The following is a 10,657-nucleotide window of genomic DNA, read 5'->3' on the forward strand; positions in this document are numbered from 1 at the left end:
AAACTCAAAAAGTACCTTTTGTAGAACGAAAAAGTACCAAAAAGTACCCATTTATAGATTCTCATTTACTCCGGGTTCTACATGCTTAATTTCATGCTTCTAGGTTTAATTTTAAAGAAAACTCAAAAAAATACCTGTGTAGAACGAAAAAGTACCGAAAAGTCCCTTTATTATTAATTTCATGTTTCGATTTCAATATCAAAGAAAACTCAAAAAGTACCAGATGAAGAATGAAAAAGTACCAAAAAATATCACTTGGTACCGGGGTTCCAAATAACACCTCAATAGCATATTTGGTGTTTCTAAATCTAAAAATTTTATCTTAATTGGATCATGGTATTTGAATAAAATCAAATTTTTTCAAAGTTTTTACCCCTTTTGGTACTTTTTTTCTACCCATTAACGAAATAAAAATTCTATTCCAAAATGTTGCAACATCGTAGTGGGAGCCTGTTATTATGTATTTATATGTATAAGTTAATAAACCAAAATCAATGTTTTATAAAAAAAGCACCAAAAATAGGTACGATTTTCACCCCTTAAACATCCGAATAACCAAAAAGTACTAAATTTATATTTTTATTTTTTCGTCAAGTTATGAAGGAGTCAAAAATATTGTTTGAATGTTCACTGGTTTAAAAGATACATGGGGTGCAAAAAACTGTTTTTACCCGTTTATTCCCTAAAGTGGCCGAAATTGAAAAAAGTACCAGACACCTGTCCGCTTATTTTTTAAATGAACGATGATAAGCTTTAAACTATTTTTGTATCTTTTCTAGTTTAGGAGATATGAGGTTACCGAATTTACCCGTTTTTACCCTTTTTTACCCCCTAAACATTCGAATTTCCAAAAATCCCGTCTTAGTGGATTTATTTGGTAGGAGACCAACCCCCTGTCCAAATTTCAGCTCTTTAGCTTTAACCGTTTAGGCTGTGCGATGATGAATCAGTCAGTGAATCAGTCAGTCAGTAACGTTAGAGTTTTATATATATAGATTATAGCAATATCAAAACGAAATAAACACACAAAAAAACAAGTAAGAAATTATAGTCGGGCGAGGCCGACCATATAATACCCTACACCTGTTACAAAAATAAAATGTGATTTAGTTTTCATAATAAAGCATTTAAGTTGAATTGCACCTTGCCTTGAATTATACTTAAGCCATTTATTGTTGAATAAAATTGTGGACATTTAAGTCAAATTTTGAAGGGAGATTTGTATAGGGACTACGGTCAAATGAGACCCTATAATTATAAAATTCAAGCGAGTCATCAAGGCTAGTATAGAACTTGGTTTTGCAGCTTTTTGTCGAGATACGAGTATATTAAACATAATTATAAACTTAAAATCCCTATTCGTCGTTTTCAGTTGTATGGGGTCTAGGTGAGATAATGGACCGATGTTAACCATTTTCAATAGACTTCGTCTCTGGTACCGTAGAAGATCATCTGCCGAATTTCATTGAATTATCTTCAAAAATGCGGCCTGTAGTTTGATTAAAAGGTTTACAAGCCCTATTCGGGGGTTCAGTTGTATGGGGGCTAGATGAGAAAATTGACCGATGTTAACCATTTTCAATAGGTTTCGTCTCTGGGACAATAGAAGATCATGTGCCAAATTTCATTGAATTATCTTCAAAATTGGTTAACAAGCCCTATTCGGGTGTTCAGTTGTATGGGGGCTAGATGAGAAAATGGACCGATGTTAACCATTTTCAATAGGCTTCGTCTCTGGGACAATAGAAGATCATGTGCCAAATTTCATTGAATTATCTTCAAAATTGCGACCTGTAGTTTGATTAAAAGTTTACAAGCCCTATTCGGGGGTTCAGTTGTATGGGGGCTAGATGAGAAAATGGACCGATGTTAACCATTTTCAATAGGCTTCGTCTCTGGGACAATAGAAGATCATGTGCCAAATTTCATTGAATTATCTTCAAAATTGCGACCTGTAGTTTGATTACAAGGTTTACATGGACGGACGGACGGACATAGCTAAATGGACTCAGAAAATGATTCTAAGCCGATTGGTATACTTTAAGGTGGGTATAGGACCAATATTATTATGCGTTACAAACATCAGCACAAATCCAATATACCTTCCCCACTAAAGTGGTGTAGGGTATAAATACACAAGGCAGTAAAACCAACAGACATCCAAACATACGAAACGAAATACAGAAAAAAAACAAAAACAAAATACACAACGCAATGAAACCAACAAACATCCAAACATATGAAACTGAATGCACCAAGAAACAAAAACATTATACACAAGGCAATGAAACACACGGCCAGTGTTGCCAGAACTCCCTCAGAATAAAGGGCAAAATGACGCTCAAAAAAGTGCAAATTCGTTGGAAAAAGTGCTAAATTCAAATCAAGTTTTTACAAGTCCATGCCATGACATGTGTGCGGCTGTCCAGACTGCCCATGTATAATGTAAAGGTCCGATTATCGATGTTAAAAGTTCATATTTTTTGGATTTATTCAACAAGCATTAAATTTAACTTCGTATATTTTCTAAACTTTTTATCAGATTTTAATCGTTTTAGTTCCCAATTAAAGCCTATGTCTTGTAGTTTGATAATATTCAAGATATTTAAAAATTTAAAGTTTTATTTGTTGATGAACAAATAAAAATTTGAAACAAAAATTAAATTGTTTATGAACAAACAATTAAAATTTTTGAAATTTGTATGGAAATGATGTGATTATTTTACTAAAACTTGATTTATTTGAGATCCCCTCATTGTCCCATTCTGAAATTTTTATATTTTATTGAAAACACTATAAGCAATCTTATGTGAAGGAATAATTTTACTAAAACTTGATTTATTTGAGATCCCCTCATTGTCCCATTCTGAAATTTTTATATTTTATTGAAAACACTATAAGCAATCTTATGTGAAGGAATAAAGAAAATGTAAGGTGCCTTTTTTGAGATATCCTTGACTAAAGGACGTTGTTTAATGTCATGATCCTTACGTTAAAACAGAATTATTTTAAATAAAATAAAAAACTGCAAGACATAGGTTTTAATTAGGAACTAAAACGATAAATATTTTAGAAAATATACGATGTCAAATTAAATGCTTGTTGAAAAAAATCTTAAAAAAATTGAACTTTGAACCTTGATAAAATGTAAACCGTAATAAATTTGGAAATTTTGGAGAACTTTAAACTTCGTATTGATACAAAGAATATGTGTACCAAGTTTTATCAAATTCGGAAAGGGTAAGGTACAAAACCTGTTCGAAATTTTTTTAATGCCTCTAAGAATAAGTATATACATATATATGTATATTAAATAATTAATAACACTAGGTAACAACGGGTAACACTAGGTAACAACGATTTTGTTTACGATATAAAACCTACATGGTTTTCTTTGTTTGGGACGTCTAAGACCAGATAATATAAACAATTTTATGGGTCTTATTCACAACACTTTAGCAAAATTCAGTTGAAATTATCTTAAATTTCGGAGAATAGATGTCAGGTTTATTACTTATACTTCTAATCCCCATTATAACAATGTCTGGTTATATTTTATCGTAAGGTTAAATTGACAGTTTTCATACAAAAATTATTTTAACCGGCAGAATATCTACCGGTTAAACGATAACCGGAGGTGGTGTTAACGGGGGTAAGAGCTTTTAGAAAACAATATAAATGTTAATGTAACAAATGTATTATGAGGGTTATATTCAAATACGGAAATTTGTAAAATTGTCAATAATATTTTCGAAATTAAAAAAAAATAAATTTCAAAAATTTGGTAAGAATAAAAAGAACTGGTTATATTGAATCTTTTTTTCTGAGTTGATTGTTACGTTCCGAAAAGTAGCACAAGCACCAAAAAATCGGTACTCATTTTCTCCAAATTTAACAGCACTCCTGAAGGATGATGCAATATTAAATATATAAGTTTTATACGATCTCTATCAAATTCCATAAGAATCGGTCTATATTATATCCAAGCGTCCATAAATAACTTGCTTAAAATCATGTAAGCGATGAAATTTTTCATAATCAAGTTTCATAGGTTCATAGTCTACCTCTATATAAATCCTCTTCCAGAAAATAAATTTATTCTCAATAAATTGTTAAAACATTTTAGTATTATGATACATACGAAAAAATTATTTGTTTTAAAACATCCTTCTTAGAGCTCCAAACCATTAAGATCGTATTCCGAAAATAAAACCTATACACGATAATAAAATTTAAGCATAAATCTAATAAATGAGCAAATCTTGGTAAAACGTGTTGTGTTGGTGCGTATGTAAGATTCGGCATTCTGGAACTTTTACCTGTTTTTACATGTTCATACAGTTTTATTTCATTGTATTTTTTAAATTTTAATGATTTTTTTTTTTCAAAAAAATGTTTTTGGAAGATATTAGCCTTTTTAGAATGTAGTCACTACATTGTAGTGACACCAAATTTTTAAAAAACAACGCTCTTTTAACTTATTTTTTCAAACATTTGTTACAATTATTGCATAATAATATTTAAAATAATTCACTTCTTAGATTAATTTATTATAAATTACAATAAACATATACAAAAAGTTTTCGTGAGAATTTCTTAAAATTTCACATCTCAAAACTAAATTTTTGCAGTTCTCTATACAAATTAATCTTTAAAGTTCTTTAACTATAAAAAAGTGCAAAATAGAAGAAAAAATGCCAAAAATGCACTTTTAATGCTAAAAATTTCTAGCAAAGGGCAAAAAAGTGCTAAAAAGCATCTAGCACTTTTTTCTAAAAACTAAGTGCAGCCGACGAAAAAAAGTGCTAGAATTGCACTTTAAATGCCGTTATGGCAACACTGCACACAGCCATCCAAACATATGAAACGAAATACTCATTGAATAAGCAGTGTTGTTGTTTATATCAAAGCATGGAAAAACTTGTCTTTTTTATGAAATTTTCGGAGGTTATGTCGGATTTTTGCTTATATCTCCGGTATTTATGGACCGATTTTGCTGATTTTAAATAGCGAAAGCATGTCTAACAGAATTATTGAAGATTCGGATCTCGCCGATCTCCTCTCAAAACTGATTTCAACAAACACACAGACGGACATAGCTTAATCAATTCCGCTACCTATAAGGATCCAGAATATATATACTTTATGGGGTCGGAAAATTATATTATAGAAATTACAAACGGAATGACAAACTTATATATACCCTTCTCACGAAGGTGAAGGGTATAATAATCAAAATGATTTATCTATGCACAGAACATACTCATGTCGAGTTTAATAATAAATTATGTGGCATTAAGTGGTTTTCAGAAGTAAACCTTATATGGGAGCTAGTTATGGACCGATGATGAAAAAATTCCTTATATGGAATGTAACCAATTATGGACCGATGTGGAAAATGTTCACGAATGATTTATATATATACACAAAACAAATTCACGTCGAGTTTTACCCTGTTAGTTTTATTTATCAATGAATTATGCGCATTTAAGTGATTTTAGGATGTGGACCTTATATGGGAGCTATTATATATATATTTATACACAAAATTAATATTATACACATCATATCCTGGTAGCTTTATTTATCAATGAATTAAGCTTGTTTAAGTGATTTTAGGATGTGGACTTTATATGGGAGCTAGTACTAATTGTGGACTGATCCGGAAAAACTTTCACTGAATGATTTATATCTATATACAAAACATATTCACCTCGAGTTCTACCCTGATAGCATTATTAATGAATGAATTATGCGCATTTGAGTGATTTTCGGATGTGGACCTTATATGGCAGCTATGACCGATTATGGACCGATCCGGAACAAATTTCGTAGATTAATTCATATACACACAAAACACATTCATGTCGAATTTTATCCAGATATCTTTATTTATCTATGAATTATGCTCGTTTAAGTGATTTTCTGATGTGAACCTTATATGGGAGCTATGACCAATTATGGACCGATCCGGAAAAAAATTCCGTAGAATGATTTATGTATATACAAAACATATTCATGTCGAATTTTATCCCGATAGCTTTATTTATCAATAAAATATGTTCATTTAAGTGATTTTCGAAAGTGGACCTTATATGGAAACTATGACCAATTATGGACCGATACAGATCTAAGTCCGTGGTTTTGATTCCTATTCATATAATGTCAATATGTACAAAATTTTGTGTTGATACCGATATATTTGAGGAAGTTATTAACGATAAATTAATTTTCGGGAATATGTACCTTTGTAAAGGGGCCTATGGGAAATTTTGGATCGATTGTTACAATTTTAAACATAATTAATCTATAGATCGAAAAAATAATCTGTGACAAAATTTTTCGAATTATCTTTGGTAGTTTCTGAGAAAACTACTTAAGAATTAGGGAAAAAACTTAATTTTTTAGGTAGTCTGGTGGTGGTGGAGGGTATAAAAATGTCAAAAATGCACTTTTAATGCTTAAAATTTCTAGCAAAATACGAAAAAGTGCTAAAAAGCATCTACACTGAAAGTAGTCCACGAAAAATGTTGTACATTTTACGAAATGCTTCGTGCTTTCTTTCGTAATATATACGAAATTGTACGAAATATTTTAGTAAAATGCAAAATAATTTTATACATTGTAGTGACACCAAATTTTTAAAAAACAACGCTCTTTTAACTTATTTTTTCAAACATTTGTTACAATTATTGCATAATAATATTTAAAATAATTCACTTCTTAGATTAATTTATTATAAATTACAATAAACATATACAAAAAGTTTTCGTGAGAATTTCTTAAAATTTCACATCTCAAAACTAAATTTTTGCAGTTCTCTATACAAATTAATCTTTAAAGTTCTTTAACTATAAAAAAGTGCAAAATAGAAGAAAAAATGCCAAAAATGCACTTTTAATGCTAAAAATTTCTAGCAAAGGGCAAAAAAGTGCTAAAAAGCATCTAGCACTTTTTTCTAAAAACTAAGTGCAGCCGACGAAAAAAAGTGCTAGAATTGCACTTTAAATGCCGTTATGGCAACACTGCACACAGCCATCCAAACATATGAAACGAAATACTCATTGAATAAGCAGTGTTGTTGTTTATATCAAAGCATGGAAAAACTTGTCTTTTTTATGAAATTTTCGGAGGTTATGTCGGATTTTTGCTTATATCTCCGGTATTTATGGACCGATTTTGCTGATTTTAAATAGCGAAAGCATGTCTAACAGAATTATTGAAGATTCGGATCTCGCCGATCTCCTCTCAAAACTGATTTCAACAAACACACAGACGGACATAGCTTAATCAATTCCGCTACCTATAAGGATCCAGAATATATATACTTTATGGGGTCGGAAAATTATATTATAGAAATTACAAACGGAATGACAAACTTATATATACCCTTCTCACGAAGGTGAAGGGTATAATAATCAAAATGATTTATCTATGCACAGAACATACTCATGTCGAGTTTAATAATAAATTATGTGGCATTAAGTGGTTTTCAGAAGTAAACCTTATATGGGAGCTAGTTATGGACCGATGATGAAAAAATTCCTTATATGGAATGTAACCAATTATGGACCGATGTGGAAAATGTTCACGAATGATTTATATATATACACAAAACAAATTCACGTCGAGTTTTACCCTGTTAGTTTTATTTATCAATGAATTATGCGCATTTAAGTGATTTTAGGATGTGGACCTTATATGGGAGCTATGACCAATTATGGACCGATCCAAAAAAAAATCGTAAAGTAATTAATATTTATACACAAAATTAATATTATACACATCATATCCTGGTAGCTTTATTTATCAATGAATTAAGCTTGTTTAAGTGATTTTAGGATGTGGACTTTATATGGGAGCTAGTACTAATTGTGGACTGATCCGGAAAAACTTTCACTGAATGATTTATATCTATATACAAAACATATTCACCTCGAGTTCTACCCTGATAGCATTATTAATGAATGAATTATGCGCATTTGAGTGATTTTCGGATGTGGACCTTATATGGCAGCTATGACCGATTATGGACCGATCCGGAACAAATTTCGTAGATTAATTCATATACACACAAAACACATTCATGTCGAATTTTATCCAGATATCTTTATTTATCTATGAATTATGCTCGTTTAAGCGATTTTCTGATGTGAACCTTATATGGGAGCTATGACCAATTATGGACCGATCCGGAAAAAAATTCCGTAGAATGATTTATGTATATACAAAACATATTCATGTCGAATTTTATCCCGATAGCTTTATTTATCAATAAAATATGTTCATTTAAGTGATTTTCGAAAGTGGACCTTATATGGAAACTATGACCAATTATGGACCGATACAGATCTAAGTCCGTGGTTTTGATTCCTATTCATATAATGTCAATATGTACAAAATTTTGTGTTGATACCGATATATTTGAGGAAGTTATTAACGATAAATTAATTTTCGGGAATATGTACCTTTGTAAAGGGGCCTATGGGAAATTTTGGATCGATTGTTACAATTTTAAACATAATTAATCTATAGATCGAAAAAATAATCTGTGACAAAATTTTTCGAATTATCTTTGGTAGTTTCTGAGAAAACTACTTAAGAATTAGGGAAAAAACTTAATTTTTTAGGTAGTCTGGTGGTGGTGGAGGGTATAAAAATGTCAAAAATGCACTTTTAATGCTTAAAATTTCTAGCAAAATACGAAAAAGTGCTAAAAAGCATCTACACTGAAAGTAGTCCACGGAAAATGTTGTACATTTTACGAAATGCTTCGTGGTTTCTTTCGTAATATATACGAAATTGTACGAAATATTTTAGTAAAATGCAAAATAATTTTATAAAATTTTAGAAAAAAAATTTGTTAATTTTACGATTTTTTTAAAGACATAAATATGTTAGTTCTTTTAAAATAATTATTGTAAATTTAGAAAAAGATTGCGAATTAAAAAAAATAATTTTTTTATGATTTTTAAAAAAACATACAAAATTTTACAGGAGATTAGGCAGCTAATTTCCTGTAAATTTAAAATTACGTTTAATTTAACTCACTTACCCCCATTATCTCAATGTCTGGTTACATTTTATCGTAAGGTTAAATTGACAGTTTTCGTTGAAAAATTATTTTAACCGGCAGAATATCTACCGGTTAAACGATAACCGGAGTTGGTGTTAGGGGGGGTTAAAATTACGAAAATAACAAAAAAAAAATCGTAACAAATTATTTTTTTTTTGTGAAATCAAAAATAATTCTTGTATACACTCAAACCTCGTTTTATGCTATTAATTCGTTTCGTAAAAAAGCGCATAATTCAAATTCGCACAAAACGATACACTAGCTCCATACAAAATCCACAAATTGGGTTTTAAATAAAAAAGCGCACATTTTCAAATTATTCCCTTAAAAGAAAAATCAACAAAAATTTAATTCTTTACTGAAACCATAAAAAATAAAGGAAACAAACAACAAAACAATACCAATTCCAAATAATGAAGAAAATATACAACATTTCTTAAAAATGAAACTTAATATTTCTTCATGTACAAAGGATTTGAACAATACTTCATATATCCGAACCGGAATTGGTAAAAAATCAATAGTTGTACTTTGTTGATCATTTTTTTTTGGATGTATGTGGACCAAAATTTTCCTCAAAATCATTTTTGCAAAGAAAAATTTTAGAATTCGCATAAAATAAATTCGCTTAAAACGAGGTTTGAGTGTATTACTAAATAATTTTGTTAAATATTACATTCCTTAACGAAATTATTTTGTAAAACAAAACAAAGTTTCTTAATATATACAAAAAAAGATATTACGACAGGTTTTCGTACTTTCGTAAAATTAGAAAAGGGGTTGATTAAACAATATTTCGCAGTATACACGAAATTTTCGAATATATTACGAAAAAAGTAGTTACGAATTTTTTTTTCGTAAAGTTAAGCATGGATTATTTTCAGTGTAGCACTATTTTCTAAAAATAAGTGCAGCAGACGAAAAAAAGCGCTAGAATTGCACTTTAAATGTCGTTATGGCATCACTGCTTAGAAGGTTATATGCTACTAGTTACTATTTGCCAATTAAAATGAGGAAGAGAATTGCACACGCCCTGCTTATGCCCTTTATATTATACGGTATAGAGATATATTCCTTAACAAGCGATAATAACTTTTGCAGATTTAAAATACCAAGTTTTAATTTGTTGGTTATGAAAAGATCATTTCATTTGAGAGTGGCTCGGTTATGGAATGCTATTATACCATATAGCGAAAGACTTTTTTCCAAGTCCGTTAAACGGTTTTCTAGTTTTGTAATGGATCATATTTAGACTATGTGTTTCATTGTTATCACCAACATGTAACTATTAACAATTATATTTAGAATAGACCCAAATTTGTGTTAGGGAATAATTAACATTTATATAAAATAATTATTAATACATATTAATATACATGTAAGTTTGAATTGTGCTTACAATATATTTATCTAGTAATCAATTTTTGGCCTGCAAGGAGGCTTTAGATTACTTTCAATAAATGGAAATTAATAAATAATTTTTAGCTTGACAAAATTTTTGTTTCCGTAGTGAGGGTACTAACATTTATGCATATGTTGAACTAATTTTGATTAGGCTCATAAAATTTTATATTAATAGGC

This window comes from Lucilia sericata, unplaced genomic scaffold, assembly GCF_015586225.1.
Source record: "Lucilia sericata isolate MDLA Ls3-8-SP2 unplaced genomic scaffold, ASM1558622v1 Contig000379F_arrow, whole genome shotgun sequence".
In the NCBI taxonomy this organism is placed as follows: Eukaryota; Metazoa; Arthropoda; class Insecta; order Diptera; family Calliphoridae; genus Lucilia; species Lucilia sericata.